Source organism: Pteropus medius, unplaced genomic scaffold, assembly GCF_902729225.1.
Source record: "Pteropus medius unplaced genomic scaffold, Ma_sr-lr_union100, whole genome shotgun sequence".
NCBI classification, from domain to species: domain Eukaryota; kingdom Metazoa; phylum Chordata; class Mammalia; order Chiroptera; family Pteropodidae; genus Pteropus; species Pteropus medius.
In genome coordinates, this window is record NW_024342471.1 from 25,730,630 (window position 1) to 25,754,068 (window position 23,439).

A 23,439-nucleotide genomic window follows, 5' to 3' on the forward strand; every position below is an offset into this window, starting at 1 on the left:
AATTTTCAGTCCCACCCCACAAGCTCCCAAGAGGGAAGATGGGACTAAAGGTGAATCAATCGCCAATGCCCAATGAATTAATCAATCATGCCTACAGAGAGAAACCTCGGAAACTCACAAAGGATGGGGTTCAGAGAGCTTCCAGGCTGGTGAATGTGCGGTGGTGGGGGCAGAGTGTCATACTAGGAGAGGTATGGCAGCTCCACACCCTGCCCCACACCTGGCCCTATGTACTCTCCCACTGTTCCTGAGTTACATCTTTTTATAATAAACTGACGCCCTAGTAAGTAACTCATCTCTCCGCGTTCTGTGAACTGGTCTAGCCAATGAATGGAATGAAGGAGGGGGTTGTGGGAACCTCCGATTTATAGCCAGTCATTCAGCAGTATTCAAGTCCAGGGAACATCCTGGACTTGAGACAGGCATCTGAGGTGGGGGCTGGGGGAGCAGTCTTATAGGACTGAGCCCTTCGCTGTGGAATCTGATCCCAGGGTGGATAGTGTCAGGATTGAGCTGAATTGCAGGACACCAGCTGGTGTGCAGAGCATTGCCTGATGGTGTGGAAAACCCTCCCGACTCCATACTGGAGATGGGTCTCAGAACACCAAAATAATTGAGGCTATGAATACAAATATATGGCTCTTGGTGTCCAATAGATTGTGACCTGCTTGTAACAGGTGCCTCAGGATGATTCAAATAAAATCGGGGGAGGGCAGAAGTGGTGAAAAGTCAGTGACTTTACGTGTCTAAATAAATGGGGTTTTATTCCTAGATCTGATAGAGCAAATTGAACAAAAATATTCAGTTTTGAGATTTTGCTGCAAAGCTCCTTATTTCAGGCGTGAATCTCTGAAATGGGTGAGTTTACTCTGAGTGATGTCGTGTAGCATCGGGGTCGTCTTTAATTGGTTGCTGTTCCTTTCTGCTTGACTAAGACTGCGTCGGCTGATGTGTCTGCATGTCTAATACGGTCTCCGCTGTGTCTGGCTTGCTTATGCATAGAAATACATATTCAAAGGGTTGAGAAGGACCAGACCACGACTGCTCAAAACCCTGGGGATATGGCTTATGCTTGTTAGCACTTAGTGCTCTCTGGCTCCTATACACCAAGCTCACGGTCAACCTTCAACACAGAAATCGGTAGAAAAATATTTACGTGGGAATAATGACCGCTGCCTCAACATCTGCGGCTGGTGCAGGGAAATCAGTCATCGAAAGGATGGGAGGAGCCGGGTCAATTTAAGATTCTTTACAAATGCCATGTTCCCGTGAGCATTCCCACCACTGTGGGGACGGTGAGCTAATGTAAACAAGGTCTCCCTTCTTTTATTCAGTCCCTTAAGTCTCAGTGGGAGAAACTTAGATTTGGTCCCTGCTACTATCATCTCGGGTACACAGGTTTCTGTACGTACAAGTGGAGGTGCGGATCCGACTCCTGGGGCATTCAGCGCATCTTGAGTAATACCGATTTTCCAGTGCGTGTTTGCAATACTAAGACGAGCTGCATCCCAGGAAGAGAGTTTTCAGACAAGCGATTTTTGGACTAATCAATTGCAGGTTGTTTCAGTGCAAGCAGGACCTCTCTGTGATCAAAGAAGTCTGGGGTCTCACCCAGGTTTTGAGGCTCCCAATTTATTGAAAAATGAAGGAATCTTGAATCAGGGTTTCAAGAATTGGTATGGATTTTCAATACTTGCATTGAACGAATTCATGCTCTTTCCACAGCAAAGTGTAATCTTCACCTAGCAGTTGCTGGCTGGACATTTGTGACTGTGAGGCGGATACCAGGAGAGGCAGAAGGCACAGAGGGGGCAGCTCCGGGGTCCCGACTGCATCTCTAAGCCCCTGAATCGCCCCTCACCTGCGACCTTCAGGTAGATGCCCTCCTGTGGGCTCACGGTTGAGCCAATAGAGTCTGTTTTTTAAGTCAGCTGAGTGCTGGCTCCCTGCAGCGGGAACCCTCCTGAGACAGACCTGGTTCCGCCCGCTGCCCCCGCCCTCTACCCGCTCTCAGCTCACAGGCAATGCCAAGGCTGTCTTTATTTAATTGGGAAGTTAATCACAGGCAGAGGTCCGCAGTATAGGCTGTGGTTATTTTGGTCTCTAACAGTAAACACGTTTGACAAGTCCTCTTACTGATCTGACTCAGTGGATGGATTGTTGATATGACATAATTCTAGCTATTAGCTGTCAATCCTTTCATCCTTAAAGATACTGTTTTCTCTTTTCTTTACACTGGTTTGACAATTTATACAGTCTGAAATGTTTTCCCAAGCATTATCTCATCTGATCATAAATTCATGCTTGGGGCTTATAGAACAGGCATTCCCTACTTTTTCAGAGGAGGAAGATGAGACAGAAGTCTGCCCAAGGCCAGTGTGAGAGTGGGATCCCAGACGTCCCATGACGTCTGTGTCCTCCGTGGCTCCTCACGGGGTGACCAATCCGATTAGTATCTGTGTCGGCTGGGATGCAGTAAGCTGTACATGACAGAACACTGTGACTCAGGCAAATCTAAACAACGAGGATATTTACGGTGCCATGTAACAGAAAATCTAGAAGCAGAGTGGGATCTGGGCGTGGACATTGGGCTCATCTGCCTTTCTCTGGGCTCCCTTTCCTTCTGAGTGATGGCTTCATCCTCGAGAAGACAAGTGGCTGCAGCTGCTCGGGCATCACACCCCAATACAACGCTGTCCAGAAGGAGAAGGACTTCTTCCTGTCTTCTCTGGAGCACTGAAACCTTTCTCTATGTACCCCCCAGACGTTTCCATTTTCCCAGTCCAACACTGGGTCCATGCCATCCCCTCAGCCAGCCATTGGAAGGAGACGGGGTACCCATGACCTGCTTAGAATGATCGGCAGCCCAGAAGTAGATGTGGGATAGTGAGACACAGTAACTACCATTGCATTGATTTAAAACACATTGGTTTTAAGTATACAGCCGTTCAAGAGAGCTGGGCTGGGGTCTGGTGGGTTGTTGCTGTCACTGCCCGTTTGTCCTGCCTCCCTGTGTCCCTGCACGTTGGTAGTCCCCACCGACACTGGCTCAGAGCCTGGCCATAGGACTCGTTTTGGTCAATGAGTAAAGAGCAGCTGTTACACAAGGAGTGAGCCTGCTGGTTGCTCTTTGAACATGCGGTGGAATAAAACGCGTCCCCCCACAATCCATGTTTGAAGTCCTAACCCCCAGTGTGACCGTATTTGGAGACAGGGTCTTAAGGAGGTCGTTAGGGATAAATGAGGCCATAGGGCGAGCCCTGACCCTAAAAGACTGGCATCCTCAGAAGCAGTGGAAGAGACACCAGAGTACTCCTTTTCTGTGCACACACAGGAAAGGCCAGGGACACAGCAAGAAGACAGCTATCTGCAAGCCAGGAAGTGAGTTCTTACTATAAACCAGCCTTGCTAGCACTTTGATCTTGGACTTCCGGCCTTCAGAACCTTGAAAAAATAAATTTCTGTTTTTTAGGCTACCCAGTTTGTGGTATTATTACGGCGACCTGCGCATACTAACACAGGAACCCTACAACCCTACAACTCCCCTTCCCCAACACACACACACACACACACACACACACACACACACGAGCAAACCTGGACTAGTCTGCTAGATGACGAAAGATACAAGCCAGTTACCTTCAAAGCTGCAATGCAGGTGTGTGAGTCAGGCCACTGACCTCTAGCTGACCACAGATGCATGAATGAGCCCGGGTAAGACCAGGACAAGAGCGACCTCGCTGAGTCCAACCCAAACCACTGACCAAATAAATGGCTGTTTAGGGGAGGTTTGTACACAGCAATAGGTAACTGATACATACGGGATATACGGGGCTTCCGGTTCCATGCTTTAATGCCCCATGGACGGACTTAAGTTGCACAAGCTCCTCTTGGTCAGACTTGGAATATGATTTGTCTACCCCTTGGATTAGAGCCGTATTTACAGGGATCAGGCTTATTAAGAGAGCAAGGCGACTAGATATAAAAATAAGCATAAAGTTTGAGTTTTATCTTTCATCTTTGATTAAAGACACAGATACAGAACACTCTCATACCGTAAGAAAACAACAAGGTAGGTGAGATGCTTGGTGGCAACTGGCACACGCCAGGTCAGTGACTAGGGGCATTACAGGGAGCAGTGGGCCCCTGGGGAACTGGACGTGCCCTACTAAAGAGGATGGCCACTACTCGGCGCCGGCCCTTGTCATGTGGGCTCAGTGTTTTGTTACTAGAGCCTCCAATTTTCCAAGAGAAACCAGAAATCTGGATTTTTATGTAAAATCTCCTAATTTTAAAACATCGATTCCATTCAAAACGAAACACCGTACAGGCTAAATAAAATTCACGTTAGCCTGAACTGCCTCTGTGGAACGTCTGGTCGACGTACGCCGACTAACATTGTCAGAAATCAGTAAAACACACTGATGTCAAGCAAAGGGTTCCCACTGTCCCACTGGTTTGGGATTTGCATATTTCAGTGACAGATGCAAATGGAAGTCTTTTCAAAAAAGTGGGCCCCCGAATCCAAAATCTGAGAGCAAATGAAACAATGAAAAAATTGCAGCCTGGGGTTGCAGGTCTTTCTGCCTCCCGGCTCCGAGAAGACGAAGCGCAAAGACCTATATGTAAATACAGCACAAAAAGTTTTTCAAATTCAGAAAACAAATAAATGAGAGTTTGATCCTTTGCATATCAAAATGATTCTCAGCCAGACAGCGAATTTCTTGAAACAAGGGGCCTGATTTTATTTATCTTTGTATCCCTGGCAGCCAGAAGCACTTAGTCAAGGTTAAGTCAATGAATGAACAAGTGAATATTCCAAATGGATTTACAGGTGTTTACCAGAAGGAACTTGTGTTGCGAAGTGGCCCGGTGTGGGTTACGAGCAGGCGGTTAGGAGCCAGGAGACCTGCCTTATTTCCTAGCTGCCGTTCCATGTTGGCAAGGTCATTAGTTACCTAACTCCTCTGAGCCTTCATTCCTCCTGTGTAAAATGAGGATAATAAGAAATATCTCCCTGACAGTGTTATTATGAAGATAACACGAAAACCTGCATGTGAGCTGCACAGCGCAGCCTGAAATACGACATGGGTCCCCGAGATGTGGCTACCGAGGCTGATGGCCAGTTAGTGTTAAAAAGCAGAATGGGAGATAACCAGGCGTGCTGATGGGAGGGGAGGTGGCATATTTAACTCCTCAGGGACAAGGCTTTCGAATAAAGCAGCATAAGTTTGGACTGGATTAAGTAAAAGCATTTTTTATATGAATTCTGTGAGAATCAGCTCAGGTCACATCTTGGGCAAAGGCCCGAGGAATGCAGAAGGAAACCCAATGCTGTTTCTAAAGCATATTCTGCAGCAACGAGGCCCAGATGCTTCCCTGGGGAGGGATTGTTGGCTATAGAATCGGCCATTTTCGGCAGCACACACTGATGTTGTAATGAGGGGTTTAAAACATGTGGGTCCACAGCGGCTATTTACAGAGTACTCGGTACAGCCTAATTGTTCTCAGACCAGCAGAGAGAAATTGCATTCTCTATGCTGGAAGAAGCTCTCGGCTTTTTATTTTCTGCCTCCCTTTGGGTATTATTGTTTTCCTTTTTCCCTTTGCTCTAATAAGGAGTGCTCTCTCTAGAGCAAAACAGACACCAATAGGAAGAGCTATCGTAGTTGGAAATTACTGAACAATTCTCAGAGTATTATTTTGCCACTATTATTGCACCTTTGCTATTATATTCCTGATGTTGGCTGTGACCTCCTTGTCCGGAGAGATGTAGGCAAGGTCAGGGCCAGCCCCCCTCATATACTCTGGGAAGGAAAAACCCTTCTGTCCTCCAGTGGGTGGAATGGTCGAGGGGGAGGGCTCCTTCTCCTGCACATTCTATTCTGGGAGGTGGCTCTTGAATGTGCGCTGTTTTGCTCCATGTTGATCCACGTGAAAAAAAAATTAAGTTCCTTACCAGTTCTATAAATTGATCATATTCACACATAACGTATGTGAACATAGCAATCTTTTTTTTTTTTTTTAACTAGAGTTGAGAGTGGTGGGAACGGGATTAAAAAAAAAAGGTGCACTGGAATGAGGTGAAAAATTAAACTTCTAATGCAATAGTAGGTAACACCACCCTTAAAATACCCTTTGACCACTCCTACGCACCCCTTCACAGGGAGTTCCTCTGACTCACGCCGTATTTCTTGCTTTTTTCACAGATTTGTCCTGGAACTCCAGGATCTGGAAGTATTTGCATTCTCTGCAAAGTCTACACCGAGACCTCACATCTAACCTATCCAGGGTCAGTAGGCAGAAAGGTGTCCCTTTTCCCCTGGCCTGTACCCCTTAAAAAGTAGTTGAAGTGACCAAAGTGATCCTTTATTCCTGTTACATTTTCAATAATCGAATTTACTGATTTATTAGCATGGTAAGCGTATGTCCTGTTTGATGCCTCTTGTTCCAGTTAAATTTTTCAGCCACAACTGTCCTGGTTGGACCAATATATCATATGGTCACCCTACATATTTACGGTACTCATTGTTTATCTAGTGGTGCTTTATAACAAATATAACAGGAACCATATGCATAATTAAAAATTTTCTAGCAGCCTCATAGAGATGAAATTAATTTAATAATATGTTTTATTAACCTAATATGTCCAAAATACCACCTCAGTGTGTAAAAACATCAAAATGAATTAATGAGCTATTTTACCTTTTTTTGGTCTTCAAAGTCCAGAAGAGTGGATAATTCACCTGCAGCACCTCTCAGTTTGGAGGGGGTCAATCAGAGGAAGACACAGGGCGGTCCAGGGGCGGGGCCGGGCGACCCGCTGCTGGAGGGGACACGCCTACAGCAGCCACGTGCCCAGTACTGATGTACCTCGAGGGTTCAACAAGCCCACTGTCCCCGGGGCTACCGCTCTCGTCGGTTCCATCCTCAGACCTGGTCTTGGTCAAGGTGGCAAGATGGCTATAGTTTGTCACGTCAAGAGCGCGGCACGTCCACCCTGGAAAGCAAGGCCGAACTCAGGTGAGGAAACACTCTGAGGGGCCTCCGCTGGACCACGTGTCCAGGAACGGGCCGAGCTGATTGGCTATCACGCGCTCCGTCAGGGAGCTGGGCGGAGCTTCTTGGTTCTCCACCTCGGGAGTTCTCGGGAGTTCTCGCGGGAAGTTGGCGAGCGACCTTGCACCCAGCGGGCAGGGAGACGCCGAAGACAGGCCGTGGCGGCCCGCGGGTGAGGCCCTGACCAGCGATGGCGCTCACTTAACGCAGCTGGTGGTGGTGGCCACAAGGCCAGTGGGTCTCTGCCCGGCCGGCAGGGACCTCAGAGTCCACGTCGGCGCCTCGACGGGGTTCAGCCATTGCACGGCGCAGACGGCCTCCCCAGCGCCCCGCTCTCTCAAGGCGAAACCTTGGAAACGGCTCCCGGTGTGGGGACGGCCGGCGGGAGCCTCCGAGTCCCCGGAGCCAGCCTGCTGCTGGTCAACCGTGGCCACAGCCTGTCGGCGACCGCCACTCGTGGAAGTCGGGCTCCCCCAGAGCGGGGCTGACGCCGTGGACACGGCGGGACGGCCCCCCCGGAAGTGGTAGAGGGCACTTCCATTTACTCGACCTCAGCGTCAAGTTCACCTTGGCGCGTTGCTTTGGTGGCCGAATGTGAAGAATACGCTGATTCGCCCAGGTATGCGGGTGTGAGCTGTAAATGTTTATAACACCTCACCCCTCTGCCCCCTCAAACAAGCCAACCCATGAGCTTGAAAGAGGGGTGGGAGGAGCAGTTCTCAAATGGGAATGACCAACAATTTGTGGGGCTTCGTGCGAAATCGAATGCCGGCCCTGGCTCAGAAGTTATCAGGATTGTCAAGACGGTGACAGCAGACAGGGAACCAAGCGGGGGCCCTGTGTGACAGTGCACATTGCACCCCAGCTAGCCATCCTGGCCAGCCACGGCTAGTAACAGCTCACATTTCTTTTCAAGAAGCATCCCCAAGTTGCAAGAGCTAAAATCCCCATGCTGTGGTTAACGTCGTTATGGCGGGCTGCCCAGAGTGGTCCAGCGTGTGGTTTAGACCGGACTCCGCTCATGTTTGTTTTCCACTTGTCCCAGCTGTGCGGCCCTGGGCCAGCTGCTTCATCCCGCCTCACCGCAGTTTCAGCCTCTCTCAGATGGGATGATAACACCATCTACCACATGAGATGGTTTGGAGGATTTAAATCAGATAATGAAAATAAGGGCTCAGGATGGGGCTGCGCAGAGTTGCCACTCCATGGATTTTAGCTACTGTCGAGGTCGTGAACCTCTTTGCTGTCTCTGTGTGATGTGTCACCTGCACAGTGCTTCTCACTCCTGTCCGGAGTGTGGCTGGGAGAGGCACGTATGTGCTGTCCAGTGTGCTCGCTTTTATTAGTTTATGTGAGTAGAATGCAAAATCACTGAATTTTTAAAATGTGTGACACGGAGCTTTTTGCAAAGAGTTAAAATACATTTTAAGAAAAAGAAATTTGAATTAAACCTTGGCAGAACCCTCCAATTCTGGCTCCTGTCTGTAGGTCCCTCTTGGCTTCTGGCAAAAGGCTTTATAAGTGACCTCACTTACAATGGGTACTGGATTTTTGTTATTAAGTGATTAAAACAAAACAACCCGAAACTTGATTTTAACTTTGCCTTAAAAAAATGAAATGAAAATTATGAAGATAAGTTTATTTTATGTTTAATATTTAGACAATAATCAAAACTACGAGTTCATTTTAAGATAAAGAATGTTATGTCTTGATTTTTTCAAATTTTTTTATCGTGGTAAAGTATACATAACACAGAATTTACCGTTTTAATCATTTTTTCGGTGGTTCAGTGGCATTAAGTACATTCACATTGTGCGCCCGTCACCACCATCTCCAGAACTTTTCATCTTATAAAACCGAAACTCTGTACCCCTTGAGCAGTAACTCCCAGCACCTTTTCCCCCAGCCCCTATCGCCTGTCTATTTTCTGTCCCTGACTCTCTCTGCTTTAGTATTTTCATAGAACCATCAAGAAGAGGACGTTCTTACACAGTCGTCGCAGGGCTTCATCCGTTGTGAGAATACTTTTAAAATTTTTTACTCCAGTGTACCTTATCGTAAAGTGCATATGCCTTTAGTATTCAGCTCCATGCACTTTTATGGCTGGTTGCATCCATGTAGCCACCACCCAGACCCGGATGTGGAACTTTCCACCAACCCAGAGTCTCCCCCGTGTACTCCTTCAGTCGACAGCTCCTCCCACCAGGAGGACTTCCCTGAGGGATTAGTTTTCTTACCCCCTGAACTTCATATGAGCGGGACCACCGTTATGGCCTCTTTCGTGCCTGGCTTTTCACTCGACGTCTGCAGTGTGCGTACAGGCTGCCGTTCCTTGCAGTCGCTCTTAGTTACACTGTGTGCTGTTTCATGCTGTGAAGGCACCGCCATTTATTTACCCATTCTCCTCTTGACAGACATTTGGGTTGTTTTAATTGCCCATTATAAATGAAGTTGCTATAACCACTCTGCCAAGAACGTTTCTTAATTCAAATAATTTTTCTTTTAAAACGTCTGTGTTGTCATCATTCTCATAAATTTTCTTTTCAGTTCTTGGCTCTGCCGTATTTTCACATGTGAATGCCTCCACGTGAGAGTCTGTGTTTTCCAAAATCCCAGTTATCTACTTCATAAAATCCTGCATCATTTGCATGATTTTCACATTTCCTTTGGAACCAATTTGTCTTGTCCTTTTAGGGGCTGCCCACATCTGCCTCTGAGCTGGCCGATGGAGACGTCGGTGCCGTGGTGAGGGCAGGAGCTGGAGGTAAGTGGGCAGAGATGGTTGGAAGGGGCTAATGTGCTGATAGCACTTAGAGGCGAATATTTTTATGCTATGACAACTCTTTCTTCCTCATACACCCTGTGACTGGGGATTGGGTTAATGTATACTCAGCTAACGAGATCCTCTTGTATTCGGTTTGAAGTTGCTGCTATAGAGGATCCCTAAACTGCCACTTTGGAGGTTCATCTTCCCATCCTTTAGCCCCGTGCTGCAATCTTTGATTAGTGGTGCACATACCCGCGAAGGGGACAGTTGTCACCGAGATTAGAGACGGTGGAATGGCGATTTGAATTGCATGAGCTTTAAGGTCTTCCTTGAGAGAGATATGCAAAACCCATGATTTTATTCAAGCATCAGGAAGGAGAGATAAATCCCCTTGACAGCAACACAGCGGGGGACACTCTAAGAACCTAATTTTAATGAATATACATTTTGACTTTTCAACTAAAAGAGAAGTAGGGCAGAGGATTTATTTAGAGCTTCCTAATTAATAGCCCAGTGTATTAGTCAGGGCTATTACAGGGCTATTCTGTTTCTCCAGAGAAAAAGAACCAATAGGAGATATGTATATACTTAAGCTTTACTACAGGAATTGGCTCATGCGATTATGGAGGCCAAAATGTCCCACCATCTGCCGCATGCAGGCTGGAGAAGCAGGTAAGCGGTGCTGTAATTCGGTCCTAGCTTGAAGACCTGAGAACCAGGGGCACTGGGTGCAATACAGAAACGTAGGGTGAAGAGAAATGTCATATTTCTTTATTTAAACTGAACTAGACTGGACTTGGGGGCAGTCCCCTGCCAGGCTGGAGGGAGCTGGAATGGCAGATGCTTCTTTTGAGGCACAAAACTCCTGGAGGTTCGGGTGGAACCTCCTTCGTCTGTGCCGCTCGCTGCTGTTCCCTGTGCGCGGGCTGCATTTATCTCTGGAAAACCAAACCAGAAAGGCCTGGTCTTCCCGCAGCTCCTGGTTTCTGTTCTATTACAAGTTATCATCCAAGGGATTGTCCTTTCACAAGTGTTTCTGAATCAGCATTCCGCACTATGCTCCACGGGCCTCCCAGGTGAGCGACAGGCTAGTTTCTAGGTATGATCCTTGCCTGGGTGTTAGCTCCTCGAGAGTGAAGGCGAGGCGTGTCTTATCCTCAGCCTCATTCCCAGAGCAGGTGTTTGATGTCTATCTACCGGATGAATGACTGAGATGGAAAGCCTCAGGGCTGACTGGCTGAGCAAGTCTGAGGTTTTAGAAATAACCTGGACACAGTTCCTTCTGGACTGGCTGGTAGCCAACATGGAGAAAACAATCCTGAGAGCCATTTGCCCTTTTCAGCGGAAAGTGACCTGAGCAATCACTGAACACCAGAAAGAAAGCCAATAAGGAATTATCGGTAAACTTGCTGCATGCAGTACATTGATATAATTTATTATTGAATATGTAAGAATATGATCTCTTTTTAAAAATCATTTTATTATAACCTAGCATACAGAGGTGATATAATCGATAATGTAGAGTTAATGAACGCTCACCTACCTAAAACAAGAAGAGCATGTCCCCAGCGTCGCGTAAGCCACCTTCTGCCGCCTTCACACTACTGCCTCCCCCAGAGGTGGCCGTGTCAGAAGTTCTGTCCTTAGGGTTTATTCCGCTCCTTTTGAGCTTTACAGAAACGTAATCACAGAGTGTGCTTTTCTTGTTGTCTGACTTCTTTCACTCCTCGTGTGGGGGAGGCACGCACGTTGCACGTGGTTGTACTGTGCTCCCTTTCAGTGCAGTGTACTATTCCTCTAGGGGAACTGTGTTGCATCGATTATACTGTAGATGGCTCTCCGGGATTCCTACCGTAACTAGTGCTGCCGTGGACATCCCCGTTTGTGTCCCTGGGACACAGGTGCTCGCCTTTCTGTTGAGTAGAATTCCACTTAGGAGCGAAATGGCTGAGCGTCTTAGGCCACGTTGTCCAGAAGCAGAGATGAGTATCGCTATGCAAGTGGTTAATGGAAGAGCGTTCTCTGGAGGAACCTGTGAGGGGCAGGGGAGGAAGCCGAGCCAACCAGCACCTTCTTCTGGAGTCCCCCAGCCTGGTTCCTCGGGGAGCTCTGGAGGGTCTGGAGAGTCGAGCCCTGAGGACTTTCGTAACTTTTAATCAGTCAGGCTCGAGCCTTCAGCAGACAATAGTCACAGATGCTGGGAAATTGGTACCCTGGCCTGTGAAAGTGGTCCGGGTGGGTCACCAGGAGCGTCCATCCCACTAGAACGTAGCTTTACCGGCATTGCCAAGCATCCTTCCAGAGTGTTTGTGCCAGTGCACACCTCCGCTAGCGCCGTGTGAGCGTTTCCGTGCTAAACCCTCTCCGGCCCTAGGCATCGTCTGACCTTCCCATTTTAGCCATTTTAATAGAATTATAGTAGGAGCTCGTTGTGATTTTAATTCGTATTCCCCTGATGATGGATGAAGCCGAGCCCCTTTTCTGGCGTTTATTGCCATATGGATATTCTCTTTTGAGAAGCGTCTCAAGTCTTTTGTCAATTTTTCTATTGGGTTGTCTGCCTTGTCTTAACATATGAGTTCTTTATTCTGGTCAGCGGTCTCTGTCAGATATTTGTATGAGAAGTATTGTCTCCAACATTGTGCTTTGTCTTTTTACTCTGTAATGTGTCATTTGCTGAACAGAAGTTCTTATTGTTTCAGAATGTAAAGTTCAATATAGCATCTTCCCCTCTTTGTAGTTTCAGCTATTATGTGTCCTGTTTAAGAGATCTTTGGCCCAAGACTGTGAAAATATTCTTATATTGTCATCTAGACACGTATTTTAATTGTCACCTTTCACAATTAGATCGACAGACCATTTGGAACTGAGTTTTGTCTGTAGTATAAAGCCACGTTGCCTTTGTCATAAATCAAAGAACCAGATGTGTGGGGTCTGTTTCTCATTTTCCACACAGTTTTATGGACTCTTTTGTTTGTTCTAGTAGTTAACAGCTACTACTGGGTGATTTTGCCCCCTCCAGGGACATTTTGAATATCTGGAGACGTTTATTTTTGGAGAGAGAGAGAGACAGAGACAGAGAGAGAGAGAGAGTGAGAGAGAGAGAGAGAGAGAGAAAGAGAGAGAGAAAAAGACAGAGTATGTACTACCTAATGCAGTTAAACATCCTACGTAGCCCAGGCCAGTCCCCAGATGAGGAACCATCGTCCCCAGTGTCAGCGGCGCTGAGGCGGGAAGCTGGACTAGCCCTGTACCGCTGCCACGCTGTCCCAGTCCTGAGCTGCACGGCGAGGCCCCCTTTCAGAGTGACCCAGTCTCCCGCATCGCTCCGAGCCTGCGGCGCTTCCTCTCCTGCTTTTGTTTGTCCACATACATTTTTAAACCAGCTTGTCAATTTCAAAAAAAAAAAAAATAAATAAATAAATAAATAAATAAATAAATAAATAAATAAATAAATAGAAAAGTAAAATAAAAAAAAAAAAAATCTACTGGGATTTTGGTGAGATCGAATAGAATCTATACATCACTTTGGGAAAATTAATATCTTTCCAGTAACAAGTCTTATTATCCATGAATATGATATATCTTTCCATTTATCAGGCTTTTTAAAAATTTCTATACTTCTTTGTATTTTTCCCTACAGATGTGCTGCATGTGTTTTGTTAGATTTGTTCCTTGATATTTGATATTTCTACTGATAACTGTAAATACTATCAATTCTTTCCATTTCAATTTCTAGTATATTACTCATTACTGGCATATAAAATGCAATCGCTTTTGTATATTGACATGTATATAGCAGTGATGCTGAATTCTCTTAATAATTCTATTAGTTTGTGTATTCTTTTGGATTTTTTATATATTGGTAGTATATAGGAGAGGTTTACTTTTTCCTTTCCAGGTGTAAATGTATTACTTATTTATTGCTTATCGCCTTGGTTAGAACATTCAGTACGATTTTGAGTAATGGCTATCATCTGGTTTTTAATCTTGGCGGAAAGTTTTCAGTATTTCACCATTAAGTTGGCCCTGATAACTTTTCTTGCTTTGAAGTCTGCTACGCCTGAAATTAATATAGCTAATCCTGCTTTCTTTTGATTAGTATTAGCATTATATATTTTTCTCTATCCATTCACTTTTAATTTTAATCTCTAAACGTCTTTATAACTAAAGTGGGTTTCTTAAAACAACATAATATTGGGTCTTATTTTTTATTCCACTCCAACAGTCTCTGTCTTTCAACTGGTGTAGTTCGACCATAGGTGTTCGAACTGATTGTTGATGTAGCTGGATTAGTATCTACCATATTTGTTACTGTTTCTATTTGTTATCCTGTTCTTTGTTCCTATTTTTGTCTCCATTTTTCTGACTTTTGTGGTTTTAATTGAGCATTTATATAATTCTATTTTCTCTCCTTTCTTAAAACATTATGTTTCTTTTTTTCTGTTGTTAGTCATTTCCCTAGAGTTTGCAGTAGTCATTCACAAGTAATCCAAGTCTACTTTCAAATAACACTTTATTGCTTCACTGATAGAGCAAGTGCCTTATAATTACAAAATAATCCCAATCCCTTGCTTTCCTTGTATCATTGCTGCCATTCATTTCACTTGTATGCAAGCACATGTACATATATTACGTATCATGTGTACATAAGCATACACAATCGGATACACTGTTGCTATTACTATTTTGAACAAACTGTTATCCATTAGATCAATTAAAAATAAGGAAAAGAAAGGTTTTTATTTGACCTTCACTTACTCTTTTTAATTTAAGTGGGCAGTGTATAACCAAGCCCCAATTAAGATTCTGGACACTGAAGTCTTGGGTGAGCTTCCCGGATTAGCTGTGCCCTGGAGGTTCTCACACATCATAGCTTGAAGGGTGTAACGCTGTTCAGGGCGCCATGGGGAGAAGATGGCTGGAAGCCTTGCACTTGGGTGCCTCCCGGTCCCGACTCCACGCATCCTTTTTCAGCTGGTTCTGATTTGTAGCCTTTTGCTGTAATGAAACTGTAATTGTCAATGCAGCACTTTCATGAGTTCTGTGAGAAATTCTAGTGAATTATCGGATTTCAGGCTGTTTTGGGAACACCTGAATTTGTGGCAGAGTTGGTACCAGAAGTCATAGCATTTTGGCAAAATGATTTTTTTCAAATGTTAAACCAATTTTGCATTTCTAGAGTAAATCCAACTTGACCGCAATACAATATTTTTATTATCCTTTTTATATGTCACTGAAAAGATTTGTTAATATTGCGATAAGGATTGTGCATTTGTGTTTATGAGAGGGATCGGCCTGAATTTTCTTTTTCTACAATGCCCTTGTCAGCTTTTGGTTTTAAAGTTATTCTGGCTTCATACGAAAATGTTAGGACGTGTTCTTTCCCTGTTCCCTAGAAGAGCTTGTGTAAGGTCGACACCTGGAACATTTCTACCAGTAAAACTTTCTGTACCTAAATTGTTATTGAAAAGATATGAGCTACTCATATTTCTATTTTTTAATTTTGTTTGGAAAGTTGTGGCTTTCTAGAAAATTGTCTGTTTCACGTACATTTCCATACTTATAAGATAAAGTTATTCATGATATTCTCTGATGAATTTTTTTAGTGTCTGTAGTCTCTCTAAAGATGTCATCTCTTATGTTATTGATACTGGTCATTTGTTTCATTTTTTTCTAGATCACCTTTGGTGGGTATTTCCAATTTTATTAGTCTTCTCAAGATGCTAACCTTTGGCTGTGCTGATTTCCTCTATTGTACATGTGTTTTCTATTTGATTTTGTGCTGCTTTTGCCTTATATTCCTCTCCTTCTACCTGGAGTTTTCTGGTTTTTCAAATATAGTTCCTTGAGATTGATGATCAGACAATTGATGCCTCAGCTTTTGTCTTTTTTATATGTATATTTAAGACCATGAATTTTCTTCTTAATATGGCTTAGCTGCATGCCACACATTTTCATTTTGACATATATATGTAAAATATTTCATATATATTTGAAAAGTATGCAAATTCTGCAGTTGTTGGTGCAGCGTTCATGTAAATCAGGTCAAGTTTGTTAATCACAGTGCGAAAAGCTTCTGAATCCTTTTTGGCATTTTGTCTGCTTATTCTGTTATTTCCTGAGAGAGGTGTGCTATAACCTATCAACATAATTGTCGATTTTCTGTTTCCTCTTTTATTTCTATCGAATTATGCTGTACATATTTTGAATATATGTTAATTAGATGCAAATTTTGAATTGTCACATCTTCCTGATAGATTCTTTTACCACTGCAGGTAGCCCTCTTTATTTCTGGTTGTGCTTTTCTATTTAAAATTGATTTTGCATGGTATTAGTATAGTAAACCTCCGTTCTTCTGATTAGTGTGTGTGTATGTATCTTTTTTCCACACTTTGATGTTCAAATTGTCTACTCCTTATATGAAAAGTCTGTCTCTTTTACAGCATAGATTTTAAGTAATTCAATCAGACGTTGTTTTTTTTTTAACTGGAATATTTGGTTTATTTATATCCTATGCAAGTACTGATATATTTGAGTTTATATTTTACTATTTGTTTTCTCTTCCTGTTTTACCTTCCTTTGTTCTTTTCTCCCCTTTCTTGCCTCTTTTTTTATTAATCAGTGTATTTTTATTATTGTATGTTCTCCCCTCCTTACTCTGTTATGCATTCTTCTGCTATTATCGTACTAGTTCAACTAGATGTGATGACATGTATCCTCGAGTCACTGCCGTGTACCTCACCTAACCGGCACCTTTACTGCTTCTCAGACGACTCAGTTGCTGTAGAACTCTTTGATGTCATTTACCCTCTCTCACGTTTTGTGTTATTGCTGTATTTATTTCTAAATATATTTTGAACTCCACAATATATTATTATTATTATTATTATTATTATGTACTCTTAATAATTCTTGAGATTGACCATATATTTACGCATTTAAAAAACAAATCTGTGCTTCTGGGGTCATTTTTATTATGGCCATAGACATCTCTGTTATATTTTAGTTAGGTCTGTTGATATTTGTTTATTTGGAAATGTCTTTATTTAGTCCACACTTTTGATCGATAGTTTCACTGGGCAGAAAATTCTAGGTTGGATATTAGTTTCTTTAACCACTTTAAAGGTGTCATTCCTTTTTCTACTGGATTCCTCTGTTCTGTTGAGAAGGCAGCCGCTGTTGTTACTGTTTACTCCTTGAGGCGATGCCTCGTACGTTCCTGGCAGCCTTGGAAGCCGGGTGTGGCTTTCTTTTTTTCTGTTCTGCTTGTCAGTCTTATCGTTACTTTTTTGGAAATAAATGTGCTTTATTTTTTTCTGGTTGCTTTTAAGTTTTTCTCTTTGTCCAAAATTCTCAGTATTTTTCTTAAGATGTCCCTGCATGTGGCTTTCTTTTTATTGAACATTCTTAGGGTTCATAAAACTTTTGAATATATGATTTTATATTTTTTTATCAGTTTTGGAATATTCTTGGCCGTTACTTCATGAAATTGGGCTTCGTCCCCATTCTCTACCTCATCCTTTTTGGGATCCTAGTTATATAAATGCTTAATTTTACATTCACGAACATAATTTCTATTTGAGTTATGCCCCTGCGCACTTTAGTCTGGCTATTCCACTCTGCCCTCTAGCCCGCTGTCTTGCTTTCCTGCCGTGCTGGATCTGCAGTCAGACTTATCCATCGAGTGTGCAATTTCAGTTTTTGCAGTTTTGAGTTTTTAGAATGTCCAATTTCAAAGCTTTTTATGGATTCTAATTCTCCACTGAAATTCTCCATTTTGTTATTTATTTTCATGAACCTAGCAATTATAGGTATTTTAAGATCCACAGGTTGTGACTATAATATGTAGATCACCTATGGATCTGTTTCAGCTGTCTGCTTTTTCTCTGTGTCTTATATCATGGTGAGTGTGCTATTTTTAAAATTCGGTCTGAATGATGGAGTGGAGTGTCTTCTCTGCATGGTATTCTATTCCTCCAGAAGGAATATTATGTTGTTCTAGCTTGTAGCAGGCTGTTAGATGGGGGAGAGCGCCCTGAGCCCATCGGAATTTCTCTTGTTATCTCAGGACTGGGTCTCTGTCTCCCATTTGCCCCCTGGGCATAGCTCTGAACTCCAGCTCTGTCTTCTTAGAACCATGGTGCTGCCGGAGGTACTGCCGTCTCCCCGGCTTCTAGAACAGTCTTCTCCCGTCTCCGTAGCCTTTCCCTGCTCCCCGCTCGCCAGTCAGCAAACATCTAGGGGCCATCTGAGCGGAATGCTGGACTTGCGTCCCTGTGCTCGCCCTCTCTCCACAATCTTGGACCGACGTGTCCCAGCATGCACCGTCCTCCCAGCCCTGGTACACAGCCCAGGGCTCTGCGTGGCCCCCACTTCCAGCTCAGCTTTCTGCTCAGGTTCTTAGCCTTGCGTCCGCATTCTCTGTAAAACAGCAAGAACCTCACGGCGAAAGCAGTGTAGTGTACCGGCCTCATCTAAATGCATTTTCCTGCCCTCTGGGACCTGCGGCCATCCATCTCTGTTTGGTGATTCTCTCTGTAATCTTGAAAGAAAACCATATTTATGTAAAATTTAACTTTTCTATATATGTATTTTATCTAGTTTTTCGGTAAAATATTTGTCTTGTCTTGCTGCAGACTAGTTCTTTATACTTTGAATAGATGGTAAAATAGATCATCTTAGGCATTGTATTTCCTATTATAAAATAATATCCAATGTATAAATCAAAAAATTTTTTTGGTCATTTTTGTAAGCAATGGAAACTGACCCTGTTGACTTAAGCAAATAAAAAACAAACAAAAAAGTACCCTCTGGGAGAGGCACTGCCATTGCCCTCCTTGTGTGAACACCTGAACGTCTGAGGCGCTGGCAGGTTAAGTAACAGATCACACAGGTGGAGGGAGTTGGGGATTCAGACGGATGCTCTGTGGCTCCGAAGTGCTGCTGAGTGCTGCCACGTCCTAGCACAGGTCCACGTTCTCATGTGGCCTAAGAAATAATGCGGGAAAATCCCGCGTACCCTTCGTTCAGCAAACTAGTTCTTTATACCTCGAATAGTTGGTAAAATAGATCATCTTAGGCATTGTATTCCCTATTATAAAATAATATCCTATGTATAAATCAAACAATTTCCTCCAGGGGAAACGTCTTGAAAGCCTGGAGTGCAACGTCAAGGCAGAGATGCCGGCATTGACCCGGCCAGCCGACTTCAGGCGCACCTCATCCGCTCGCGCCACCCTTCTGCGTGAGTGCATTTCGTCCTCTGTGGTTTCATCCCCGTGTGGATTCGTGTGGCCTGCACCAATGAAGGCCGAGCTTCCATCTCAAGGACCCTCCCGCTGCTCCGTCACACCCACCGCCGCCTGCGCCCCACCACCCCCTGGCAACCACCAGTCTGTTTCCCATCTCTACTGTTTTGTCATTTCAAGAATGTTACATGAATGAATCACAGACCGTGCAGTGTTTTGAGAGGGACTGTCATCACGCAGCATCATCCCCTCGAGCTCATCTCAGTGTCTGTATGCGTTAATAGGTCGAGCGGGAGTCCACGTGGGTTTACTTTTGGGACTGAGCGAGGTACCCAGTGTAAACTGCTTACTGCAGTGACCTCCACATCGTGGGGCGTCCCATGGTGGGGGCTGGCACTATTTCTTTATGCAGAAACATGATGTAGTTTTAAAAACCGGAGTCAGTTACACATGCAGCCTTAGAACTTAGAGATACCCAAGCACACTTACACTGTGCTAAGTGTTTAGGTATGAACAGACTCTGGAGGCTGAATAGAGGCACCGTTCCCATCCCCTACAACTTAGAAATGCCGGCCTAAGTTGGCCTCTGAGAAACAGAACAGCACCACATTCCTGCAGAGAGAGGCAACTTGCCAGCTGAGAGGCAAGGGGGAGATGGCTCTTCGGGGGCTGACTGAATCATTAACATATCTAAGGGGAGCTGGAGCCATTCAAAGAGGGTTGCTCCTTCAGGGAAGCACAGGTGTCCCCAGTGGCAAACGCTGAAAGGTTCATTCAAAGCCTCTCTCTGGGATAGAGAGAGCTTAGCCATTGGAGCCACTTGTGCCTGGAGTGGCAAAACCTGTCAAGTGAGGCTGATGCATTTTCTTTTTAGTCTGTTGGCGTTAACTGTTCAGAACCCCTGACTCCTGCTTCTGCTCCAGGCTCCCCAGGCTGGTTGCCCACGTTGATGGCCGCGCTGGTGCGTGTGCAGGGAGATAAGGTGGAGTCATAAGGACTGTGAGCCTCTGTTCTCCATTGGCTGCAGTGCTCACTGCCAAATCAGACGAGTGACATTTCTGGATGTGACTGGCTTCTCATGTATATGGTGAGATGATCTTGGTTGTACGGAGGCAAATTTTCCAATTACCATGTTAATTACAGGACATTTAGTGAACGCTTCCGAGGTGCCAGGCTCCCTGTGAGACCTATGTACATCGTGCCAATACCCACTTCAATCTCATGAGGTCTGATTACCCAAGTTTGAGAATTCACGGCACACTTGGGGAGGTTGCATTGCCCTCGCCATGCACTCCTGGCTTGTGGCCGAACTGGGGTTCGGACCCAGAGTGGTTTGACTCAGGTCTGGGTTCTAAACCACAGAACTACAGAGCTGAGCTACTATAGCTGAAAGGTTGGCATGGGGGAGTTGGTCTTGTACTTCAACTTTAAAGCCTTGGCTTATGTGTTACCAGAGCAAAGGGGTCCATGTGCCTGTCCACGTCTGAGTCCCATGAGATACGTACAGGTTTTGCAGCAAAGTAAAAGGTTCATTGTAGAGAGCTACAGGCCGCAGAGACACAGGGGAGCTGCCGCTCCCAGCCCTGGCTCCCGACGGCCTGTGATTTGTCATGGAAACTAAAGGAATCGGGGTTGTAGGCGCTACTGATTGGGTGGGGGCGGGGTAATTGATCATCGTGTCGGGTTCTAGAGTCAGCCGTGGCGCCATCCCATCGGGTCCCATGGGAAGGTGGTCAGTGGGGCTGTTCTACCTCGATGTGTCCGGGGCTGAAACACACCCGAAGCCAAGATGTCATCCTTAGTTTAACCGAAACTTAATTCTCATGACCAGAAGACCCGAGGCTTTATTCTTTAAGAGCGCGATACTGGCCAGACCCTTGTGTCCTCAGGCTTGCTGCTCACGGGCGCCGCCGAGCAGTGCGCCCGGGGGCGGGAAGGGGGGCGGCGCGGAAAGCGAGCGAGTGGCGGTGCCGCGAGGCCGCCCTGCGTGGAGCGGGCCGAAGAGCGATGCCCACGACAGGAAGGGCGCGGGTCCGCGTGCGAGGCCCGCCCTGCGCCAGGGCGAGGGGGCGGCCGGAACAGGGGCCCCGGAACGGCAGTGGCAGAAGCGCCGCGTGCGCTGGCTGTGTGTCGGGGCCACATGCTGTTCTCCGGGCTTCATTTCTGTTAGCTCATGAATCCTCAGAACAAGGTTTTGAGCTAAAAATAATACCATCAGCTGCATTTTATAGATGAGGAGACTGAGGCACGGATGGATTAGGCGGCGGTGAGTAGCAGGGCTGGGACAGCCTCGGCCCAGAGCACACACTTCGTCACTGAGTTGGGCCCTCGCTCCACAACCGAGGGCAGCGCCCGGCTCCGGACGCCCCCGAGGTGGGCGTCAGCGGCCTCTGCTCGCCGTGCAGGGAGGTGAGATGCCCCGCGGTGTCCTAGACACTCCCCACTGCCTCTTCCCGGGGCGGGGCGGGGGAGGGGGTGTCATCCGACCTGGCAGTGTGGGTGTGAAGTCACTGCAGTTCCCCAGGTCACAGACTCTGGTTCTGAGGAAGAGGGTCTCATGGGGCATGTTCCAGAGGCTTCAGTTCACTTTAGGGCGGTTGGAGAAGTAGCTGGGTGGTGGGGCACAGTCCAGGGCGTCTGAGGCAGAGCCAGGGCTGGGCAGCAGGAAGCACAGCGGGCCCCTCGGCTCAGAACTGCTGGTGTGAATCACGCCCATCTTTTCCCCATCTCGTGTCATTCTGGTTAACAGCTAAAACTATCTGCAGAGAGAGAGAAAACTCGCTGAGGTTGTCCCAGCTTGAATCCCAGTCCCCCCAACTTGCCCTCACAGGCACCTTCAGTTACAGCCGACCCCAGATCGCGATGGGGCGGGGTAACTCCCCCGGCCTTCTCACAGAAGGGGAGTCAAGGGCGGGGTCCTCAACCTCTTGGCTGCACGCAGCCTACAGCCTCCACTGAGACCAAACGAGGAGTGGCAGATGCTTTGGGTGGCGGTTGAAGGACACAGACAGCCCACGATATTGACACCACTTTATCTGATCAATGTTCTCTCTCCTTTCTGTGAATCTTCACGGTCCCTAGAAAAATTTAGTTTTCCATAAATGAAACAGTGTTGAAACAATAAGAGCATTTTACCAAGCTTTGGATATATTCAATTTGACTGTCTTTAAAGTCAAGAAAATCTAGAATCTTGTATTTTCCCTCCCATCACTTTTAATTTCTATGCCATGATTGTTTTACAAACCAAGTAAAATCCATGAAAGAGTTGATACAAAATGAATGACTTTTTATTGGACGTGTCAGATAAAAGCCCTCTCACGAAGAGGTTACCTTAAAAATTGCCCAAGAGTTTACCCTAAAATTGGGATGTCTCTGAAAGTTTAAGAAGATACAGGTTTATCAAAAAGAAAGGTAAAAGGAGATGAAACAGTTCAAAGGTATTTCAAAAGGGAAGGCCTTCAAATGAGAAGATTCCAGATGATTCCTTTGAATCCTAAGAAAAGGCTATTTGTGGGGAGCAGCTGCTGGGGGCACTCGCCCCGTGACACTGCTGCGCCGAGGTGAGATGTGAGGACTTAAGGAGACATGAGTGCATATTTATATCCACTGAAGACCCGAGACCAAAGACCAGCTATTTTAGTGGGAGCAGCTGCTTTTAATTTTTATAAAGGCTTTGAAATCACCAAAAATAGTATGCTTTTGCTCACGATGAAATGCCCAGATTTTGCAGGAAGGGTGTTCTCAGAGTCCCCAGAGAGAATGAGGTGAGGCAGCCCCTGTCTGCCGCGTTACCCTCCCACGCACGGGATGCCAACTAGTTTTTTGGGGGAGGGGGAGGTGCTGAGTTGTAAGAGTTAATAAGGCTTCAAGAGAGTCTTATAGAAAAAAGCTTTTAGATTGGTCCTCGGGGCTGGGGGTGGGGAAACAGTCATGCCTAATAACATTTTATTTAAAAAAAAGAATTTTTGTTCGATCAGATAAGATAACCCATTTTACCTCCTCGTGGAGTTGTATGTTAGTATATTAAGCTCTCTCGATCAATTTTGTGAAACCCAATATTTTTCACACTTTTGGACCGCGTGAGCTTTGTTCCAAGGGATGTGGTTTTTGGAGATGCTCTTTTCCTGCTTTCGAGGTACCAGTTGGGCCCCCACCAGAGGGAAGCGGCGGGTGCTGCTGCCTGTGGCAGAGGACTTTCCCAACCAGACTTTCTTTTCTCAGTTGCCGTTGTCCTAAGACCATAGAAACTGAGACCACGCCGCTCTGTGGAAAGGAAATACTTCGCCAGCGCATCATGGTTACCTGAGAGACTAAAGGCTTAGTGAGCCCATTTGGCTTCAAACAGGATGGTATAAGGTGGCA